The following is a 24168-nucleotide window of genomic DNA, read 5'->3' on the forward strand; positions in this document are numbered from 1 at the left end:
CCTAAATTTTCTTTACCATTGCTTTTCCCACCAGTGGTAATGAAATGAGCTCTGCCACACATCCCAAAGTAAAACCATCAATTTAAAACCTCAAAAAGATAAAGGGATAGTTGACCCAAAAATGAAAAGTCTCTTATCATTTATTTACCCTCATGCCATCCCAGATGTATAAGACTTTCTTTTTCTGCTGAACACAAACGAAGATTTTTAGAAGAATATTTAGCCTCTGTAGGTTCATACAATGCAAGTCAACAGGGTCCAAAACCTTGAAGTTCCAAAAAGCACATAAAGGCAGGATAAAAGTAATCCATAAGTGGTTTAATCCATGTCTTCTGAAGTGATCTAATCTGTTTTGGGTGAGAACAGACCAAAATGTAACTCCTTTTTCACTGTACATCTTGCAATTGCAGTCTGCAGGAACAATCATGATTTCAAGCTGGATTACACTTACTAGTAGAGCTCGCAGAGTGCTAGATGGTGCTGGGAAATATAATCGATCTTGAAATCATGATTGCCAAGGAGACTGCTGATGTCAAGATTTACAGTAAAAGGACTTAAATATTGATCTATTTCTCACCCACACCTATCATATTGCTTCTTAAGACATGGATTTACTGTAACCACTTGAGTCGTATGCATTACTTTTATGCCACCTTTATGTGCTTTTTGGAGCTTCAAAGTTCTGGACCCTGTTGACTTGCATTGTGAGGACCTAAAGAGCTGAAATATTCTTATAAAAATCTTCATTTGTGTTCAGCAGAAGAAAGTCACACACATCTGGGATGGCATGAGGGTGAGTACATTTATTTGAGAACTTTCATTTTTGGGTGAAATATTCCTTTGATTGTGTACTCCCAAAAGATTAGTTTAGTAAAGATTTATAATCATTTAATGAAATACATATGGATACAAAGTGGATCAAGCTTAAATGTCCTTTGTCACTTTACCCATATTCACCCTATATTATAAAATTGCAACATTTACAATTCACATTAAACATGAAAATACCAATAGACAGAGGTAACACAAGACTGCCCTGAAAAATTTTATATGAGACTTTTTAAAATACACCAGTAAACACTCAGCTTTGGCAACCATAAAAAAATACTAAAACTAAAATAAAAACTAGCTAAACTTGGAGTTGGCCAGTGTGACGCCAGCTTTAGTTAAAATTGGTTGAAGTGTCGACATGTTTATAGTTAATAACATCCAGTTTGTTGGCATAGACATTTTAAGGGAACTCTATCACCCTCTTAGAGTACTTTAAGTATGTTCAATGGGACCAAATGTTTAAAATGCGTTGTTTCTTCATACTTTGAGCATGTTGAGTATGTTTCGGGCATAAAGTGGTCCAGCTTGTTTTTGAAACATCACAGCTGGTCCATGGTGGTTTACTAGCTCTATCTATCTTGAGCAATCCAGATTATCACCTATCTAGACCAGCTTGGACCAGCTCAAAACCATGTAAAACATGCTACCATAAGAAACTGGTTTTAGCTGGATTTTTCAGCCAGGTCTACTTCATTTCTCCATCTGTTCATCACCCTTTAAATCTTATTCTAGTTTTTATTACTCATTGGTTCTATACACAAGTACCTCACACCTTTGCCTTATTTACAATCAGATACTTCTTTTTTCAGAAGCAGTGTGTGAATAGCCGTAGGGCTCTTCATCAGGGTCAGGGTCTTACTGACTCCTAATTACGTTCAAGAATTAGATTTCACACTGTTAAAAGCAACCACACAAAACCAACATTTACACTTGTGCATTAATATGCACTAACAAAACATACATTTACACCTACAGTAGCCTATATCCTTTTGTGGCATCCAAAATATGATCCAACCATTGTCAGAAATGTTGGAATTGATTTTCAGGGCCTTTATGATTCTTTTCTAACATATAGGTAACACACAGCGTGTTGTTCATTTATGTCTGTTTAAGTTTGTCCTACCCCACATTTGAAATATCTGGGACATTTTTGTCAGTTTCAGTGGCATTTTAGCCCCAATTTCCCTCACTGTTGTCCATTTTTTTGAGCCCTTAATCAAAGGAAATCCCTCTTTTTGAGGAAAACAGTCAGGGTTCACTCATTTTATTATAGAGAGAAAGAGAGACATAGTCCATTGCCCTCTGGTCAGAGAGAGTGACCGTGGGCCATGTAGAACTGAAATTGTTGGCAGTTGAGTTTCATGCATTAGCGTTTAGGACAGAGAAAAAAACGAGTTAGATGGAGAGATCAAGAGCGGATGGAATGAAAAAAAGTATTGTGTACACATTCATATTGATTGTTAATTTCATGTTTGAATTAATATTCACTTTTAAACTTGTATTGATTTATTTCGTTTTCACTGTGCAGGCTTCAGTGTTTCATATGTGTGTCTTTCACAAGTATCTACATCTGACCGGTGTGATGTGGCCATTGAAGTAATAACATGGAATCATAAAAACCAGAGCTTGTTTGATTGAATTTGTCCGCCCTGCATTTCATTTCAGCTCCTGAACCGAGAGTGTCCCGTTTTGGGTGGGTTTTCAGCACCTGGTTTAATTTGATGGACAAGCTGTAATAAAATTAGCATGTGTATGTATCTATATGTGTGTGTATGTGTGCTTAGACTTGAGGGATGGGTTGCCCTTCCCCTTGGCTGTGTGTAGTGGTTACAGTCGGGGTTGGAAGGGAGAAATTTAATATCCCTCCACAATGTATACACAATGAAGGGGGTATTGCAACAATGGTGCGGAATAGAAGAGAGAGAGGCGTGAGCGGCAGCTTTTAATAAATCTGAGTGCTTTTGCGCTTCGATCTTCTCGGAGTAACCACATCTTTACCCTACACCCCCCCACCCTGATACACTTACACACACATTCACTCACACAACACAAGCATATTCTCACACTTTTGACAATGGACATGGCCAAATAAAGACACACATAATGACACACAAACAAGTTCACATATTCATAAATTACTTCAAAGAGTGCTGTTCACCTCTGATTCATGCTCTCTTGCGAGATTTGAACTTTTGAAAAAAAAAAAATAAATAAATAACAACAACATTATTATGAAAATTTGAACTTTATTTCTTTGAATGACTTGTGAGCCCAAAGGAATGCAGCAGGCCACAGAGACTCATACACATTCTGATTGTTAGGACAGTGTTCAAGGAAACATTTCATTTTCTTGGTATTGTTAAATGTCCACTTAACAACCTTTTATGCTTTTCTTGCATGCCTATTCATTCGTTTGACCCTTTAAATAAAATCAACCGTCTTACAAGCATCTGTCTTTTATAGTTCTCTTTTTAACTTTTTTAAATTTTACTCTTCTCAACTCTTTCTTTTTTCACTTAAGGAACCAAAGTCTTCTCTCTTGCCTCCTCATGTTGTATATGAATGTGGAAGACAACGCTGAACACAAAGCAACACACGCTTCGGAGACACACACGCACAAAGATATACATTGTGATCTGTGTATAAACCCATTTACCCTAATGCAGAAATGCACATACAAACACACACACAGCTGACAAATAATCTTCTGATGGTTTCTTCAGGGGATTGAGTCAAATGCACAAGATAAACACACACACACACACACACACATACTGATATGGATCAAACACACATCCTCTCTTACTCCAAACTCCATTCAGTTACTTAGTGATTAACATTTTTGTGAAAAATCCCAAGGACATGAAACATTTTTTTCCTACTACAGGCTGAAAAGTAGGTTATTACAATCTCTGAAACAAATGGTTTTGTTTTGGACCTTGGTGTGTTAGGCGGTTTTAACCGCACTTTTGTCTGAAAAGTGTTGAACATTTTTGTCCCAAAATCCTTGCCACCCACTTTCCTCTAATATTAAATAAAAGCGCATAAGAATCAAAGACTCTAATCTTCTAATGGATTTATTTCTTTTTACCCAACATGACACTTCTGATTTGTGTATATGAATAATACGTTTTTGTATGTTGAGAATAACTAGGTCAGGTGACCCCCCCATCCCCTCCACTTCTCTTTGCATCTATCCATCTTCCCCTGTTCCATATGCAGGATGATATACGTAGCGGTCAGCTGCATAATTCTATAAAGAAATCTTGCTCTGATTACCCAAGAGGGTAACCACGGGAACTGGGCAGTTGGTGTGGGTGTGGTTTACCTGACAGGCTGCCTGGCTAATCCAGTAGATAAGATAAATAGGTAGCGTAGCGGTGAACGTAAGTGGACTTGACCTCCGCCGGCACGGCAGCGGCGGATGTTTTAAGATAATGACGGAGCTTTGACACGCACTCACGCACGCAATTCTTCAATGTCTACATTTAGCTTGAGATTTGTTATTGTTTTCTTTGAGTTGTAGCGTCGAGCAACAAAGAAAATCTTCAGTCGCATTAGTGTATTCAAAGGAGCCTGCCTGAATACGTGAACGTGCCAAGCAGCTCTTGAAAGGAGGACTCTCTTGAGGGCGGCTGTGTATTCAAATTTCTCTTGTTGAAGATCTTGAAAAGAATCTGAATGCCTCAGCCGGTTCAAAATGCCCTCAAAAGGATGCGCCGAGACTGTGAAAGACGCTCTTTTCTACGTGTGGCTAAAAAGACACCCCCGATTGGAGTGTGTTCACCAGTTGTCCATCCAGCCGTGCACTCTGACCCCTCTCACCTCCCTTTGTCTGCCCGCCAGGGGCAGTGGGGGTTGACAAGTTGACCCCTGACCTTCTCCTCTCCCCTACCCCTCCTCCGGCCCTCTCCCGTGCCCCTTCCATTCACTTGTGGCCACTCATCATCCCCCTCTATGCTTTTTTATCTCATTCTGTCTTTCTAAAGCGTTGTGTTCTTATTGACTCACTTGCCGTCTCAAGTTCAAGGCCTCGCCGGGCCGCTTGCATTGAGGCAGGACTGAGGCAACCATGCACAGACCGTAATGCACCACGTGTGTCTGATTAGCAAATAATGCTACAATGCGCAAAATCTCCACATATGCACAAATCCAGGTAAATCAGTTGTTGTTGGTTAAAAATTGGTCATAGGAATCTAAAAGGACCAGTGTTGCTTATTATTATTTATAACCATCTAAGAAATCAGTTGTTTTCAAATGGTTTTGCTTCAGTTTTGCATTGGATCAAGTGGTGAGCAAACATAGTACCAAATTTACTGTGCAAAAGTAAACAGAAATGTTTTTAATTATTGGTAACTCTTTACAATAAGGTTTTATTTGTTAACATTAGTACATGCATCAAGTATCATGAACTAACACTGAACAATAATTTTTAAAGCATTTCTAAATCTTGATTATTATAATTTTTTTAATATAGGCTACTATTTTTCTTTGTTAATGCATTATGAACTATTATTAACTAATGTTTGAGTATAAAACTTTTAAAAATATATTAGTATGTGTTGAAATTAACCTTAACCAAGAAATGTGCTGTAAAAGTATTTTTCATTGTTAGATCATGTTAACTAATGTAGTTAACTAATGTTAATAATGTTAACAAATACAGCCTTATTATAAAGTGTTACATTATTTTTCATTTATTATGTTCATTAAGCCAATAGTTCACAGCACAAAACAAATTGGTGTGTTTGCGAACATTTTTGCAAGTGAACCTGAATTTAAAGTAGTCTGGGTTCTTGTTTCTTATACATTGTGTAGTTTTGTTAATGGTTTTTGTGGAGTAGGGTACGTCACGCAACCTGTCCATGTTAGCAGTTGCCTAATTTGGCTAGCTTCTAACAAGTGACAGATGAATTTGTGTCAAAGTACCATAGAGTTTGACTGGATGCACAGCCGTTGACGTCAACAGCAAAAAATATGGGAAGCATTTTCTTCCTTTTAAAGTTGATAAGCCTATTTTTTATTTTTATCCTAACTATACATGGTTAATATAAGTGGTATGTATGATGTTCTGTGCATTTTTGGAAGTGTATCAGTGGCATTCTTCAGAGAGAATTTCTTGATATTTTTGGAGGCATTTGATATTTCACACATTTTGAATGTGTTTGACCTCACTTTTGAAAGTTTGTTATGAGTTGAACAGGATTGAAATCGTTCTCAAGATTAATTCAATGTGCAAAGTAAACCTAAATGAGCCACACAATACATGGCAGTTACACAAGAATGTGGCTCAGTATGTTACGAGGTGTTGAGGTGTGCACTGAATGAATTGTAGAAAGGCATAGAAATGCTTGTAAAAAGAGATTGAAAATGAATAAAAAAAATATATTTTATTAAGTCAACCCAAAGAATGTGCATGGAATATCTGTGTATGTTTGCGTGTGAATGCGTTTTTTATGTCTTTTCTTTGGATGGTGTAATTGAGTGATTATTGGAAGGACCCCAGGGTGGAGGCTTGAGAAGAGGAAAGAAAGAGGGAAGGTTTTAGATCGGTACAAAAATAATAAGACCGAATTTGTCGCATTTCACACAGATGAGTTCTTAATGTGGTATCATAAATCGCTGAGCTATAGAGAAGACTGAATCTTAAGGACATGAAAGATTCTTTTTTAATACAGGCTGAAATGTAGGCTCTTAAAATCTCTGAAACAAATGATCGTAGCTGCAGCGTCATTGCTAAAAAGTACTATTTCTTTATTTTTTAAAGGGATAATTCACCCCAAAATAAAATATTCTGTCATCATTTACTCACCCTTAACCATTTACTCATGTTGTTACAAACCTTATGACTTAATTTCTCCTGTGGAACACAAAAAGAGATGTTAGACAGTATGTTGGTCTCAGTCACCATTCACTTTCATTGCATCTTTTTTCCATACAATATAAGTGAATGGTGACTGAGACTGTCATTCTGTCTTGCATCACATTTTGTGGTCCAAGAAAGTTTTTGCAAAACTCCTGCTGTTCCATACTGTAAATAAATATTATTAGAGATTTTAAGGTATTCTACTGTATTCAATTGTAATATTTACTGAAGTTGTTAAAAACGACTGTCAAATGTTCTACAGTGGCTGAAAAAAAATCGTTTATTCTCTCAGCCATAAAAGGAAATACAAAAATTGCTCTGCACGTGTGCAATCTGTAGGTGCAGCTTTTAAGATCCCTCTTTTAACACACATTCAAACGCTCACATACACACACCAACTGTGCTTTCTGTCCTAAAAGCCCCTTTTTACTCCCTCAATTTTGTCCATTTCTCGTCCATCCTCTCCGCTTTTATATTAGCAGGCGGTGAAAACCACATACAGAAAATAACACAAAAAGATGTGCTTGTCGAATTATAAGCCTCGCCACATGTGTCTTACCTTGAAGATATTCCTCATTCCCTTTTTTTTAATCCATCAGAAATTACGTTTCAAAGATAACAATTATTTGTATCGGTGCACTTAATGTTAAATTGTCCATCAACAATATGGCTATACCACTGTGAAAATGGTACATACATTGTGCACGTCGTTTTTCACTGCTGGAATTATTAAATCATTTGTCACGCTGACGGAGTGCTCCGAGAAGGTTCTATCTATCTATGTTGGGCTTTTATGTGACTTCAGCAACATATATGTGGCCATGACGGTATGGTCATTAGTAGGGAGCACCCAGGTTTAGAGAATGCCGTATATACTAGTTTTCAGTGAAAACCTTCTCAATGGACAGAATCAGTTATGGTTATTGCAAAATCGTCCACAAATGCCTTATGTTATGTAATGCCTTATGAAGTTGACATGAAAATAGAACCTACATTGTATATATATATATATATATATATATATATATATATATATATATATATATATATATATATATATATATATATATATATATATATATATATATATATATGCTGTTATCAAGAATAAAATTGTTATCATCAGTCTTTATACTGACACACTGTATCGGATATAGCTACCTGTTGCCGTTCTTGCTATTTAAATGTGCTGTACGTGTTGGGACCTGGGTAGCTCAGTGGTAAAAGACGCTGGCTACCACCCCTGGAGTTCGCTAGCTCGCTAGTTCAAATCCCAGAGTATGCTGAGTGACTCAAGCCAGGTCTCCTAAGCAACCAAATTGGCCCAGTTGCTAGGGAGGGTAGAGTCACAGGGAGGTAGGTAACCTCCTCGTGGTCGCTATAATGTGGTTCGTTCTCGGTGGGGCGCGGATGCCGCGGTGGGTGGCGTGAAGCCTCCACACGCGCTATGTCTCCATGGCAACGCGCTCAACAAGCCACGTGATAAGATGCGCGGGTTGATGGTTTCAGACGCGGAGGCAACTGGGATTCGTCCTCTGCCTTGAGGCGAATCACTACACAACCACGAGGACTTAAAAGCGCATTGGGAATTGGGCATTCCAAATTGGGTGAAAAAGGGAAAAAAATAAGAAAAAAATAAAAATATACTGTACACAGGAATCTTTCTGAACTTTTAAGAAAAATGTATATGAAATGAAAATGTGTTGTAACTCGTTATCACTTGCAAAGTTTTTAAAATGCAAAGAAACTACATGTTTAAAGAAACCAAAAGAAACTCTGTACCAGTAAATTAGCGTTCAGCTGTATAATTAATTAGTAAATACTGTATGTTGTCAAGCAGTGCATTGTTAGTTTTTTTTATTAAAACTGCCACAAAAAATGCATGACTGTATAGAGTCACAGTGATTTAATAGATGAACCTCATATAGAGACATTGTTGCGTGTTTCCATTAGTTTAGTTTCCACAGTGAGAAGGGTAGTTAACAGAAAAGAGCGAGGTGAGCGTCCAGGGTTCGGAAATGAGAAATGACCCAACGCCACACCAGCAACCCCTCCACCTCTCCCCTCCCTGTCTGTCCCATCCCCCTCTCCTTTATCCTTCCCCCAGGAAAGAATGAAGGAGGGATGGGTCAGGAGAAGAGGAGAGAGAGAAAGAGAGACAGAAAGCATTAAAATTCATGGACTTTTTTATTTTCCCCACTGAAAATCAATACCGTCTACTATGGATGAGGTGAACAGTGGACAACAGTGGTTGTGGGCAGGGGAGGTTTGGGGTGGGGTGGGGTGGGGTGGGGGTGGATGTGGCGGGGTAGATGGATGGGAGGGTTGTTGTTCATTAAGTGTAAGCTGCAATACTGGGGACCCCTTAGTAGGGTGCAGAGCAGAGGCTATTGTCCAAGCGCCAGTCACACAGGAAAAGGGAATGAGGGTGAAGGTGGGACCATTGGACAGGGCAGTGTGTGTCCAGTCACACCAGGTACACGCAGAACACACACACACACATGCTTCCAAACTTCACACTTTCCATCAATCCATCCATCCATCCATCCATCCATCCATCATTTTGTCTATCTATCATTCTATGTATCTTACGAGCCAAATTTAATGATTATTACATGACTGTGGTGACATTTTAACAAAATGATATTACATGGCTCCTTACACAAATCGCAGCAGTCCCAAGGTGAAATGTCCACTTTGTGGCGCAAATGGCGAGTAAATGTTCTCCCAAATGGATGAGATTGTTAAGGTTAATTCTCTAAGGAGTTTTAAATGAGAAAAACCTACCTCCCTACCCTAAACCTTAAACCTAAACCTAACCAATAGTGTCTTATAAAGCAAATGTGACATGAAAAACACAATTGCTGAAGCAACCACATCATTTTGTGGTGCTTCTATGACACTTTTGGCTCACATGTGCTCCTCAGGACTCATACACAGATTATTTGAATCGCAATTGCAATGCTCCGTTTGATCGCATTTGAACAAGCTTGTGAATATAGTTGGTTATGTAATGCAAATGTTAAAATGTATCACCGTACAAGTCATGCACTATAGTAGAAATGTTTTGATGACATAAGACAGTATTGTGTGAGGAACAGGAGCGAAAAGTAAGTGTTTATGAACTAATAATCTGCTCTTTTACTTGTCAATTGTGTGTAAGGGAATAAAAGTTGTTGTTGTAGTTAGTGCCTCTGTAGGGTTCATTTCACCAGGAAAGTGCTGCTATATGTACAATGAGCCACGTAAAAATGATGTTTCAAAATGTAGCTATAGTAACGTTTAATAGCAGAAATCCATGAGTGTTGGTTATGCATGTTTTTGAGATGTTACAGACATTACATCAGAAACTAGCATAATTAATTCTGATTCAAAGTAATGGCCAGCATCATTCAATCACTGCCAACTGTTTAAATAAAATTATACACTCTAAATTCTGAATCTATGTACTGATTTCCATCGTCCCATGTCTGACAAACATGTTGAGTGGTCCAAACATCATCTGCAGCCTGAAACTGAACTTTTGATAGGAAATTGAATGCATTTAGCTCCATAGAGTGCTATAGGATGCTCCCTTGTTCTCTTGCTCCCTGTTTAGTGAATGGCTTAACCTCCAGTGGGCTGTCTGTCTGCACTGGTCTCAGAAAAGTTCGAAATGCACTTTATGTTTATCCTAACTCCATATAAAGCCTCTGAAAGCAACATTTTTTAGCTTTTGGATGAACCCATTAATTCCCAATGTGAAAATGCACAGCAAACATAAGAATGCATTTACCAGTGTTAATGAATAGAACCATACTGTAAAATAAAATGTAACAAAATTTATATTAAAATGAAGTGAAATGACCCACAGATGTGTTAATGTTGAAAGTTATTCAAAATAATTAACTATAATTGTGTTTTTTTTGTGTTTTTTTTTTTTACTTTTAATGGAATAATGTCCCAAAGTTCACATAATTGGACATCATGTTTATCAGTGCGCTGATGCATGAACAATTTATGAGTTTTTTAAAGCACCATATCAAACGAAACTAGAGCTGCTGCTCTTTATGCCCAAACAGGTTTCAATGAAAAAACTTAGAGGTTTCTTACTAGAGGCACTTTTGTTGGCTCTGCGCCTGTAGAAGCGCTTCAAGGAAATTCATGTCATGCTGTTGTGTCACGTGACTCTGTGCTCCAGAAGTTTAACCCTTAAATAACAGTCTAGATTATTGTGAACAGTATTTAGTCAGTTTAAATTAATTTTAATTATGTGTTGCATATAGCGAAGCCAAAAACTATCGTCCACACCTGTGGACGTGGGGTCGCTCGAAGGTGTAATTGACCGTTGTCCTGGGCAACCAACTTACTTCATAGCTATGATAGTTTCATGTCTCTCGTATCACTCTACCATCTCTTTCCTCTCACATAATAAGATAATTTCAACTCAAATGATGAAGTTTATTTATTTAATTTTGTATTTATTTATTTGCTAAGCAGTTATGTAATAAGTGCGATAATGTACAGTCAGCTGGTCGTTATCGCAAAATAAATCCCTTCAGGGTGATGCAAGACCTTTTATCCCATACTTATAGGCCTATATGTCTATATGTATATATCTTGCTCCCGTCAGATATGACAGCATCTTGTCCCGGCATGTTCACACTCAGCAGTACTCTTGTTTTTCACTCCATTCTCAGAAAGGCACTCACCTCTCACACTTCCTCCCCAGGACATCAGGAACCCCATTACCATTGTGCATACATGTATGTCCAAATGCACACACACATATGGCAATATATGTGCACTGTGGGGGGATGGCTATCTGTGCACATAAAGGACTTGTGAGGTTGGTTACTATGGGGATAGGTGTGGAGGTGTAGCTTTTTTGCCTGACGTGAGTATAAGTGTCATAAATAATGAAAAGGAAACAGCATTGAAATGCAAAGGCTGAGGCTTAGACATGTGGGTCGTATCGACATTTGTGAATTCTGATATCCACAGAGTGTGGAGTTTGTAGCTCAAAACTGTGGAGCCTGAAAGGGACTGAAGCTTAGTGATATTATATTGATATGTTGACAGATATTTGTGATATTGATTCTGAACACATGTATTAAATAAAAATAAAAAAAATCTTTGGTGGCTTTATTGTATTTACAGTGCCACTATTTGCCTTTTTACTATTTATTTATTTATTTGTATATTTGCTTTGTTTTTGTTTGAAAATCATGAATTTGCTGATTTAATAATTTAATGTATAATTTCTAATTAATAGGGCCTCATTTAGTAGTTTTATGCAAACATTTTTGTTCAGGGTGACTTCACAAAGGAAGGTGACATTCTTCAGTTTATCTTTAGTTATTTCTATGTATTTTGTCTAGTTTCTTTAAATAGATGTCATTTAACCTTTTCACGTGTTGCAAAATTCATGAAAAGTGTTTCCTGTTTCGCCTGGCATATTTTAGCAGAATGGTTTGCTTTACAGAAAACAATGCCTGTTTTTTGTGTGTGTAATAATATAATCCTTTTATTATTATTATTTGGTTATGAAAAAGAATCTGTGCACTTCAAATTGAAATCAATCACTGCAAACTTTGAATCCAGTTCGAATCACTACAAATCTAGAATCAAATCTGAATGATGGCAAACTTTGAATCAAATTCATCTCACTACAAGGTCCAAAGGGATATCGAATTGCTGTAAGATCATAATAGCTTTGATTATAAAGGGAGTGTTTTAGTTTTGTCATTTCACTCACTTGTAGTGTATACGGGGTGTTATGGACTTTTACATGACAGTTTTAGATCACACTTTGAGTCCATTATAACACTCCCATTACAATCATCAAAGCTGTCTACACATACAGGTGCATCTCAATAAATTAGAATGTCGTGGAAAAGTTCATTTATTTCAGTAATTCAACTCAAATTGTGGAACTCGTGTATTAAATCAATTCAGTGCACACAGACTGAAGTAGTTTAAGTCTTTGGTTCTTTTAATCGTGATGATTTTGGCTCACATTTAACAAAAACCCACCAATTCACTATCTCAAAAAATTAGAATATGGTGACATGCCAATCAGCTAATCAACTCAAAACACCTGCAAAGTTTTCCTGAGCCTTCAAAATGGTCTCTCAGTTTGGTTCACTAGGCTACACAATCATGGGGAAGACTGCTGATCTGACAGTTGTCCAGAAGACAATCATTGACACCCTTCACAAGGAGGGTAAGCCACAAACATTCATTGCCAAAGAAGCTGGCTGTTCACAGTGTGCTGTATCCAAGCATGTTAACAGAAAGTTGAGTGGAAGGAAAAAGTGTGGAAGAAAAAGATGTATAACCAACCGAGAGAACCGCAGCCTTATGATTGTCAAGCAAAATCGATTCAAGAATTTGGGTGACCTTCACAAGGAATGGACTGAGGCTGGGGTCAAGGCATCAAGAGCCACCACACACAGACATGTCAAGGAATTTGTCTACAGTTGTCGTATTCCTCTTGTTAAGCCACTCCTGAACCACAGACAACGTCAGAGGCGTCTTACCTGGGCTAAGGAGAAGAAGAACTGGACTGTTGCCCAGTGTTCCAAAGTCCTCTTTTCAGATGAGAGCATGTTTTGTATTTCATTTGGAAACCAAGGTCCTAGAGTCTGGAGGAAGGGTGGAGAAGCTCATAGCCCAAGTTGCTTGAAGTCCAGTGTTAAGTTTCCACAGTCTGTGATGATTTGGGGTGCAATGTCATCTGCTGGTGTTGGTCCATTGTGTTTTTTGAAAAGCAAAGTCACTGCACCCGTTTACCAAGAAATTTTGGAGCACTTCAGGCTTCCTTCTGTTGACCAGCTTTTTAAAGATGCTGATTTCATTTTCCAGCAGGATTTGGCACCTGCCCACACTGCCAAAAGCACCAAAAGTTGGTTAAATGACCATGGTGTTGGTGTGCTTGACTGGCCAGCAAACTCACCAGACCTGAACCCCATAGAGAATCTATGGGGTATTGTCAAGAGGAAAATGAGAAACAAGAGACCAAAAAATGCAGATGAGCTGAAGGCCACTGTCAAAGAAACCTGGGCTTCCATACCACCTCAGCAGTGCCACAAACTGATCACCTCCATGCCACGCCAAATTGAGGCAGTAATTAAAGCAAAAGGAGCCCCTACCAAGTATTGAGTACATATATAGTAAATGAACATACTTTCCAGAAGGCCAACAATTCACTAAAAATGTTTTTTTTATTGGTCTTATGATGTATTCTAATTTTTTGAGATAGTGAATTGGTGGGTTTTTGTTAAATGTGAGCCAAAATCATCACAATTAAAAGAACCAAAGACTTAAACTACTTCAGTCTGTGTGCATTGAATTTATTTAATACACGAGTTTCACAATTTGAGTTGAATTACTGAAATAAATGAACTTTTCCACGACATTCTAATTTATTGAGATGCACCTGTAAGCTCATAAATCTACACTTTGAATTGAAATCGAATGACCATCAGCCTTGAATCAAATTCGAATAATTGAAAACGTATTTACTTATATCAATTCTGATACTGAATTGTATCTGAATCACTGCAGACTTAAGCTGTTTCTCAATGTGCTTTCTTATGCGTTCTTAAGTTCTTGTGAACTCTTTTGACGTCATCATCCACCATCGAAAAAAAGAGAAAATAGAAATGAGGTTGTTGAATCTACATATCACGGCACATCTCAAAATGTGTGTAGATACTTTCTATGTCCTCCTGTCCTTCCGAGTTCAGTCTTTCAAGGCAAAACAGATTTTCACGAGAACACAAGTCTGTTCTTTGTGTTCTCAGCATTGAGAAACATCTAATTTAATTCAATGAAACCTTAGAATCAAATCCAAATAACTGAAAACGTAGAATCGAATCCAAATCACTGCAACTTTTGAATCCAGTTCAAATCATTGAAATCTTAGAATCAAATTCAAATAACTGAAATCTTAAAATCAAATCCAAATAATGGAAAATGTAGAATCAAATCCAAATCACTGCAAACTTTAAATCCAGTTCAAATCACTGAAATCTTAAAATCAAATCTTAAAATCAAACCCAAATAATTGAAACGTAGAATCGAATCAAAATCACTGCAAACTTTGAATCTGGTTAGAATCACCGCAGACTTTGAATCCAGTTCAAATCACTGAAATTGTAGAAAATAATCCAAATAAAACCGATATCTCTGCAAGCTTCAAAGGGGTTTTGAATCACCATAAATAAATAAAAAAGCTTAGATTATAAAGGGAGAATTCTAGTTTTGTCCTGTCCCTCTCCCTAGCAGTGTAGATGGGTGTTATGGACTTTTAGATGACAGATAGAGGTTTGAATTGCACGTTGAATCACACTTTTTAGTGGCCTTTTTTATTTCTAAGATTACACATGGAGGTGGACATCACGGATATAGACCTGAACTACAAATAGAGGTTGGAGTGCATTTTGTGCTCACAGGTGAGGCGAGTGTGTGTGTGTGTGTGTGTGTGTGTGTGTATAAGTGTGTGTGTGTGTGTGTGTGTGTGTGTGTGTCTGAATGTGTGTGAACGTGGACCCTTTGAAGTGGAAATGGCCTCTGGTTGGCAGTAGGCCAATGCATCAATAAAGGCAACTGGAGTTTGAGAGCTAGTGAGAGGCATTTAAGTTCCATTTCTCCCAGGCCTTACAGCCTTACAGAAAGATCTGCTCTCTCTCTCCCTGTGTCTCTCTCTTTCTCTTTCTTTCACGCACGCCCTCACAGAGAGAGAGAGAGAGTGAGAGAAAGAGAAAGAGAAAGAGAGAGAGAGAGTAATCAGGCCAGACTTGTGCACTACAATGTTCAAGTGTGCCATAATTGAATATGTGTGCCGGGATGTTTATGTGTGTGTGATGGTTGCTGATTTTGAAGTGGCTTGTTAGACACTACCACAGTAGGGCTGACTTTCAAGTTTCATCATGAAAGATGTATTTTTGTGATGTGTACAAAACGCACAATTGAACTGGGAGACACAAGCACACACTTGTTTCTTTGCTAATCTGGCTAATCTGGCATTGTCACAAATAGCCGCAACATATATGCACGCCTTTTAGTTTGTCCATCTGTTTTTTAGCAGTTATTTACAAAACTTGTGTGTAACACTTAATAAACCTGTAATAATCCATTTATTTTCCATTTCTCTCCTTTTTTCTCCCAGTAACATTTCATTCTCAGCATGGTTTAAAGGAATATTCCAGGTTCAATACTAGCATTTGTGGCATAATGTTGATTACCACAAAAAAAATTGCAGTTACATTTAAAGCACTGGATGGGAATGGGGCCAGTCCATAAACGTTTCCAAAAGTAAAGCCACCATATGTAAACAGTATATGTGTTAACATGATTTTAGTGTGATAAAATCGCATACTAACCTTATCTGTGTAAAGTTATAGCCAATTTTACAACTTCGGTGTCATGATGATGTCATACTGGTAAACCCTGTACTCAGTTAAACTATGTAACACTGGTAAATCCCTTATTTTTTCGCACTAAAATCACGTTAGCATGCATATTCTTTAAGTCTTGTGGCTATTCTTTTGAGTATTTTAACGTTTACGGATTGGCCCCATTCACTTCCATTGTAAGTGCTTTACTGTAACTGCGATTTTTGCTTTTGTTTTTAAATAAATAATGTTCATTCAAAATATTTTTTTGTGGTAATCAACATCATGCAACAAACGCTGTCGATTGAACATAACTTGTATTGAACCTGCAACATTCCTTGAACATTGGCTTTATTAACCACTTTTGTTAGCCAAGGCTTTTTGACTTTTATTTATTGAGAATGATACCCAAAGTTGAGAGATGATAGGAAATGATGAAGAGGAAATCGGATCAGTACATAACACAGGTCAGATTCGAACCTGCATGAGCACTAAGGCTCAATGCATCTGCAACTAGGCCACGGCTCCAACTATAGCTGGACTTTTGAGTTTTTGTGCAGTGTGAACCATTCAAAATGGTTTGGATTTTGGATTTTCAATTGATTTAGGTTGATCATAAAAGTACGTACTGATCAGAACTCTTTGACAATAACTTTTTTTCTCCTGAGAAAGGATTTTATTTCTAAGTGCAACAACGACAAATACTATCACAGTTTTTACTCTTGGTTCCTGTTTTACTGTTATCGATTAAACAAACACAACAGCATTCTACGTCTTTCCCTGTTGCTTTTGCTTCGTACAACTGTTGCATCACTCTTTTTTTCTGCCAACTCACAACCTATTTGCAGTAACCCTACAAAACACGCGGCCGTCCTCCCTCTCTTTCTCATTCTCTCTCTCCCTCTCTTTCTCTCTATTGATCTAGTCATAGTTTTCTGTCTTCAGTGTGCTGGCTGGCTGGCTTTAATCAATACAGATAATTGTCTGCTTTCTCCCGATGCCAAACAGTCTGTGTTTTCTCTCAATGAGTCCAGGTCTTCCCCCAACTTACACACATACACACACACACAGGGCCCACCTACCCGGGATTCCCCCCCATTAATGACGGGAGATAACCTGCTTTCCTTACCGATTTTTCCTTCCCCCCACCTCTGCTCCCCCTCTCATCGATTGCTGTGAGATATCGCCCCACGTGCCCCTCTCTCCCAGTGTAAACATGGCGAGCACGTGGTGCCAGAATTACACACACTCACATGCATAAACAAATATGCAACACAAAGCTGTTTGTTATGCAGGTGAATTACATTGGAAATGTCACCCTGGCTGGCCCCAGACAGTAACATACGCCTTCCTTCGATTGAATAGCCACTGATGACTGATGGCTTCAGTCTTCACAAGAAGTTACTAAGACATCTTAAAATCTCACTTATTTATCTATTAGTTGTTGAAACATTGAGTGTTTACATGCACAGCAATACGCTGATTACTAGCAAAAATCAGCTCATTTAAAAAACGAAAACGTAAGTAACCCAGATTTTAAACTAGTGCATCATTCTATGCTTTTGACATTACAACGTAAACAGCCATGCACACAACTCTAGCGCACATTGGATAAACCAGTAAAAATTCTGGTGTTTACATGCAATGCAAAATCAAGGTAATTGGCCAAAATATTAGTTTGTCGACCGTTTATTACCATACCCCGATAAAGGAAAGCCATTTAAGGCATTTACATGACCACACATCTGCTTAATAAGCATAAGCAGTTTAAGAACATCCATGTAAATGCACTCACTGTTGAAAGGCGTGTAAATTTCAATTGCTTCGACTGCAGGCCTTCTTCAAATAACACTTCACTTCAGAATATTGAAAGTATAATTTTTAGGGATGCAAGATATTTTAGGGATTTTTTTGTCCAAAAATTGCATAAAATGCTATTTTCGGTTTTCGGCTGAAAGAGAAAAAATGCTGAAAATCTTGGCAGAAAATGTAAACAGAAACAATAAAAACACTCACATTAAGAAAAAGCATTGTTTATGTTGCACATTAAAGCCCACATCCCCAGAAGTGAAGTGATTGTTTTCTTGGTAATCAGCGCATTTAATAAAGTGTTTTCCAGTGCTCTGATATTGTGTTATTATGTGTCATGGTCGTTACTCTCAAGCTACAATATGACATTAAAGAAGCATAAAAGCACCATTATAGGAGTCCATGTGACTCGTGCATTATTTTCAAAGTCTCTTGAAGCCATACAATAGTTTTGTGAACCATAAAGGATGTGTTTAATAAGTAAATATATAGTCTGCATGCACACTGCTTCAGTAAATGAGCACTGCTCTGTTGACAAACACTCATAGCCATGCTAATTATGGGCTCATGATGATGCTTTGCTTCTTGGAGTGGTCTGCCAAAATAAAAGCCAAAGGGTTTTAAAGTAAAAAATTATGACTGAAATTGTATTATTGTATAATATAACTATATTATTATTATTATTATTATTATTATTAACAATAATAATTAGTGCTGTCAGTTGATGTAAATGTTTTATTGTGATTAATCGCATAATTTCTATAGTTAATCGTGATTAATCGCAGATTTTAAAAGTTGTGAAATTTTACTCTGTATATATTTTTTCCCTGTCAAAAGGCATTTATTTGCTTTTTAGGAAAGAAAACAAAACAATACTTAACAACATAATGCTTTATAAACATTTTCCAAGCCTTCCACAGTATAAAATAGAAATGCACTAAAATAGCACCGATTTATGTAACATTAAAAGTTTCTAGTGGGAGTCTAAGTGGGAGTTTGACTAATTGAAAGAACTAGCCCCTCCATAGGTTCCATATTTATTGCTGTGGGCATTAAATCTCTTAAACTATCATCCTTTACAATACAGCTGGCAGACTGTGGCTATCCGCTGTGCTACAGCAATCATAAAGCTGCGTTCATGATTCGCATGAGGGCATCAATGCCAACATCAAGTGGCGCATTGAACTCCACATGAAAAGCGCTGCAGCCAACGTTTTTATAATAGTTAAGACTCGACGTGCATCTGTGGTAATTAAACTGCACATAACAGCGGCTGTAAAGTACTTGATTTCTGTCACAAGTCCCATCTGGGTTTGTTTTGTACAAAAAATAACGTTAAGAGGTTCTTTCTTCATCACTTGATCATTGACACGGAATCTCTGTTGTGTGTGTGTTGTGGTGTGTGCGTCTGTGTAGTGACTCTGGGCGGACACATCGACACATCACAAAGGTTCCGCCCTGGTCCGACCAATGTTTATGCTGGTTTATGCTTTATCAACGGTAAATGCGTTAATCGTGATTAAGAAAAATGTACGCGTTAACGTTTAAAATTAATTGCATGTGTAAACGCGTTAATTTTGACAGCTCTAATAATAATATATTACAAATGACAATAACATTTAAACTGACCCAGTAGATTAGTAAACAATAAAGGTTTGATAGTCTTCACATTTTTATGTAATTTTTCTCTGTCTGCTCTATTTTATAATGGTGTGTAGCTATAGAAAAGCGGTTTCGGAGCATCCCTAATAATACAATTTAGAATTTGTTTAGTTATTCTAAGAATTTTCATTTCTCTGCATCACTAATAACTTTACGTAGTAAAGTCAGCTCTTTCAATGCATGTCTCTTGACTCCGTTTTGCTGCCTTACTTGATGAGAAACATACAGTAAAAGATAATGTTCAGTATTTTGAATGTAGCATTGACTTTGGCCTAACAGCTCTTTTGTAGACGATTGTGTAGCCTTGCATCCTCAATACAAAAACAATTTAACCATGTTGATTTAATGTTTTTTGTAGCATGTTCATGCATTGGCAGTTGCAGACATACTCATTTACTACTTATTGAAACGTTAAACCTCCCATACCTTAAAATAATTATGACAAACATCACAGGTCAGTGAAAAGGCAAGGACATTCCCGGTTTTCCAATAGCAGGATTCCTTGCAAGATACAGTCCAGCATTTGGAGCAGAATAACTTATCTACATACCAAGGTTTTTTTGTTCAAGGTCATAGCTTTGAAAATGATGCAGACAGAATCGTGAGATGGTTTGAATGGCTGTCCGCTCAGTCAGAGCAGATGTATTGAGAAGAATTATAGCCTGAAGTACTCTCATTAACTGTTGTGCATTTCAATTCATTTGTTCAAGTTGAAGAATCTTCTTTAGGCTTCTGAGCATCATTAACAATGTAGGAAAATCTATTTCTATGCCAGGTTTATAAAAGATGTTTATGCTACACTTGTAATAGCATTCATATGTTAAAGACAACATTATATCAATATTAATACTTTCTATAAAATGAATGAATAAATGCCCCTAGTCTTATTGTGCACGGTGCATCAGTGCATGTTATTCTAATGAAAAAAAAAGTTTGTTTTCATAATCTATTATTAAAATTTAACACCCTTTCTCCACCTCTGCAATTATATGACTTGGCCTGTGTGGGGAATGGTAATATTAACCAATAATATCCTAGTGTAACATGTTTCTCCAACACTCTCATCCAGTTGGGTGACTCCCTGATCCAATTCCCCCTCCACCAATTTCTGTCAAGATAATGACAAAAAAGTCCAAAATCTCCATGGATACAATTAAGTCCCACCCAACATTATTTCCCATTAAACATTCTGTTTCACTTGATTATATTTCACATTATAGAAGATAAATGCATTTTATGTTGTCTTTAAAAATATTGTGGTACAGTAGGTCACTATGATTTCTATGTTTCATTCATTTATTCAGTCTACTACATTAAGTCCCTAATATTGTTTACTGTGTGATTTAGTTTTTCTCTATTCGTTATTCAGTGGTCCAGCATCCAGTATTGTGGTACTGGAGATTCAGCCATTTTGTGCGTCTTATTTTTTCTGATCCAATTTGTGTTGGTCACCAGTGTGAAATGGCGGTAGGCCGGGGGACCGGCACTCTCCAAAGCCTCTCAGGTCTCTTCCTCTTCATATCTCTCTCTTTCACTCTTTCTCTCAGCTGGTGATGTGCCACTCACCCGGCACCTTACTGGCCTGGCACCCAGCACGACCAGCAATCAAGAGACAGCACACATAAACACACACGTATACATGTGCAAGCAAAGACATGTCCGAAATATGCTCCCTTAGTCTTCTTTTTTTAAATGATAACAAAGTATTTGTACAGCAAAGTGTATAAAGATGCTATCAAAATACCCACCATGCAAAAAATATCCATATTGGTGTGATGTTGCTGTAGTTTTTATGATATTTATACTATATTTATATTATTTATATATTATTAATAAGGAGACACACTAATAAATGTGCCAATCAAATAGTAACATAATTTATCTGACTCTTTTTTTAAATGACTTGTTGCTTGGTAATAATTTTAGTATAGGGCAGAGAGCATTTTGCACATTTTAACGATGACTTTTAAATAATATTATGTCAATGACATTCGTTTTATACATTTTTGACATGAATTTAGGATTGGGGCCACATAGGCAATAAGATATATTTCAATTCTGCCTCCTCCTCTTGGCAGAAAGCAAAAACACAACAGTTTCCTAACACACTACAAATCAAACTCAAAAGGTGACTTTGCAAAGTACTTTTAAGAGAGCACACACACGTGCTTGCTTCGGCAGCACATATACTAAAATTGGAACGATACAGAGAAGATTAGCATGGATTAGGATGACATGCAAATTCGTGAAGCGCTCCATATTTTTGGCGTGCTGAGTGACTCTAGTCAGTCTTCCTAAGCAACCAATTGGCCCGGTTGCTAGGGTAGGTAGTGTCACGTTAGGTTAACCTCCTCGTGGTCGCTAAAATGTGGTTCTCGCTCTCGGTGGGGCGTTTGGTGAGTTGTGCGTGGATGCCGCGGAGAATAGCGTGAAGCCTCCACCCGCGCTACATCTCCGCGGTAACGTGCTCAACAAGCCACGTGATAAGATGTGCAGATTGACAGTCTTAGATGCGGAGGCAAATGAGATTTGTCCTCCGCCACCCAGATTGAGGCTAGTCACTACGCCACCATGAGGACTTTGAGCGCATTGGGAATTCCAAATTGGGGAGAAAAAAAAAGAAAAAAAGAGAGCACACACACGCATGCACACACTCTCCCTTTCAATGCCTTGAAGACAAAACACTTACCTTGCCATTTCCCCTTGAAATACACACACTCACTGTGATTTTGGCAAAATTGCCATGTAGCCAAAGACATAGCAACAAAGAGAGGATGGGGGGATATGGGGCGTTGGGGGGAGGGGGGTTGGGTGTTTGTGTGTGTCATTTGGTGAGTGAACATAAGTGGCACTGAGGCGGTGGAAAGGTAGGCTGATGGAAAGGGCGAGGTAAAATTAGACAGGAGAGTGGCCGCCTTTTTTGAACAGGCAGAGCTCAGGACAGCCTCAGAGAATGAAGGCAGCCATGAGCTTTATGTTTGCAAGTAACACTGACAATTCAAAATGGAGTTTGGTTAAAAAACCAAGCAGAAGCCGTGAAAGAGCTTGGAATTAGCGCAGGTGCTGTGGCCAAAATGGACAGCGAAAAACACAGAAAGAAGAAGAGTTTGAATGCACCCCAGGGAGCCATGGGTGAAAAACCTTGCCCAAGGGCAGGAGCCGATGGTAGAGGGGGCCTTCATCCATCCAACTATCCCTCTCGTTCTCCCTCCCTCCCTCCATTATTCAGGGGAATTGTCTGTCCATCTACCTCCACACTTCCATCCTAACATTTTCAAACACTGTAGGTGTTACATTCAGCCTAATCTCATGAAAATTTAGTCGACTGTGGTGACATTTTTGCAAAATGACATTATGTGGTTCCGTACGCATATCACAGCAATCCCGAAGTAAAATGTCTACTGAGTGGCGCTAAGAGCAAGTTAAATGTTCTCCCAAACAGATAAGGTGAAATTGAGTTTTAAATCAACACAACCTTCTTTCCAACCCTAAACATTAAACCTAAACATAATCGATAGTGTCATAAAAAGCCAATGTGAGATAAAAAAACACAATTGCTGAAGCAACTACTTCATTTTGTGGTGCTTCTATGACACTTTCAGCTAACATGTCAACTTGTGTGCTCTACAGGGCTCACATCCTGGTCCTTTGCTTCTCTATCTGTTTTGCTACCATGCAATCTGAACGCACTTGAACAAGTTTGTAAATGTTGTTGGTTATGTAATGCAAATGATAACATGTATCGGTCTACAAATCATACATTGAAGTAAATGTGCTTTGATGTCATAGGATAGCATTGTGTGTGGAAACGGGCAAAAAGAATGTGTTTATAAACTAATAATTTTCCGTAAAAATCAACTTGCAAAAATATAGGTATAGTAACGTGGTTCTATGACACCAAGTTAATTTCCCTTTCTTTTGTTGTGCCTTGGCAAGAGCACTTGTTCTGCTCTGTTTTGCAAGGACAGCGAATGATTCCACAAGACAACAAAAAGGAGAGTGAAATGAAGAAATTAGGTTGAGGACAAGGGAATATGTCTAAGTTTGTGTGTATTCGTCCATGTTTGATATGTGAAGGCCACTGTTGATTTGACTCCCTGCTGCACTTGTGTAAGAAGTGGTTGGGTAAATACAACACAAGCCGCCTTAGTTCAAAGTTAAACAGATGGTGCGGATTTAAATCCCTGGGTGTATAAATGACCAAATAAACAACAGAAAGAGAGTGTATATGTGTTTGAGATAAAGCAAAACAAAAAGAAGAAATGAGAAAAGGGGGGAGGTAGCCGGCATTGCAAAAGTGCCTCCAATGCGTGCGGGTCTGAGCACCTCCGAGAGGGGCCCCGATCGATACCAACTCAGAGCAATAAAGCTTTCTCCCTGTCATCTCCACAGAATACAAAGCAGAATGGGGGAGAGAAGGGGAGGGGGTGGTGGAGGGGGGATAGAGGGGTGAAAAGCTGTTCCGCTAGCCAGACCAATTTCCTAACCCTCCCTTCTCCTCTCCCTCCACCTTTTTTAGCCCTCCAACTACTACCATGTACACCACCTTTTCTCTCTCCTTCCTCGCCCTTTTCGTAGACTTCTTCCTGTCTGCCACAAGCCAAGGTGTTGTGTCTAGTT

At 38.1% G+C, this 24168-nt stretch overlaps 1 protein-coding gene and 1 pseudogene across 1 annotated transcript in view; both read left to right on the top strand.

The window, feature by feature from the left end:
• The window catches only part of LOC127425042 (POU domain, class 2, transcription factor 2-like), a 63886-nt gene that overhangs the window by 5765 nt on the left and 33953 nt on the right, over positions 1 to 24168 (top strand). The window lies entirely within an intron of this gene.
• On the top strand, positions 21714 to 21813 carry LOC127425761 (uncharacterized; annotated as a pseudogene).

The sequence above is a fragment of the Myxocyprinus asiaticus genome, chromosome 34, assembly GCF_019703515.2.
Source record: "Myxocyprinus asiaticus isolate MX2 ecotype Aquarium Trade chromosome 34, UBuf_Myxa_2, whole genome shotgun sequence".
Lineage (NCBI taxonomy): Eukaryota > Metazoa > Chordata > Actinopteri > Cypriniformes > Catostomidae > Myxocyprinus > Myxocyprinus asiaticus.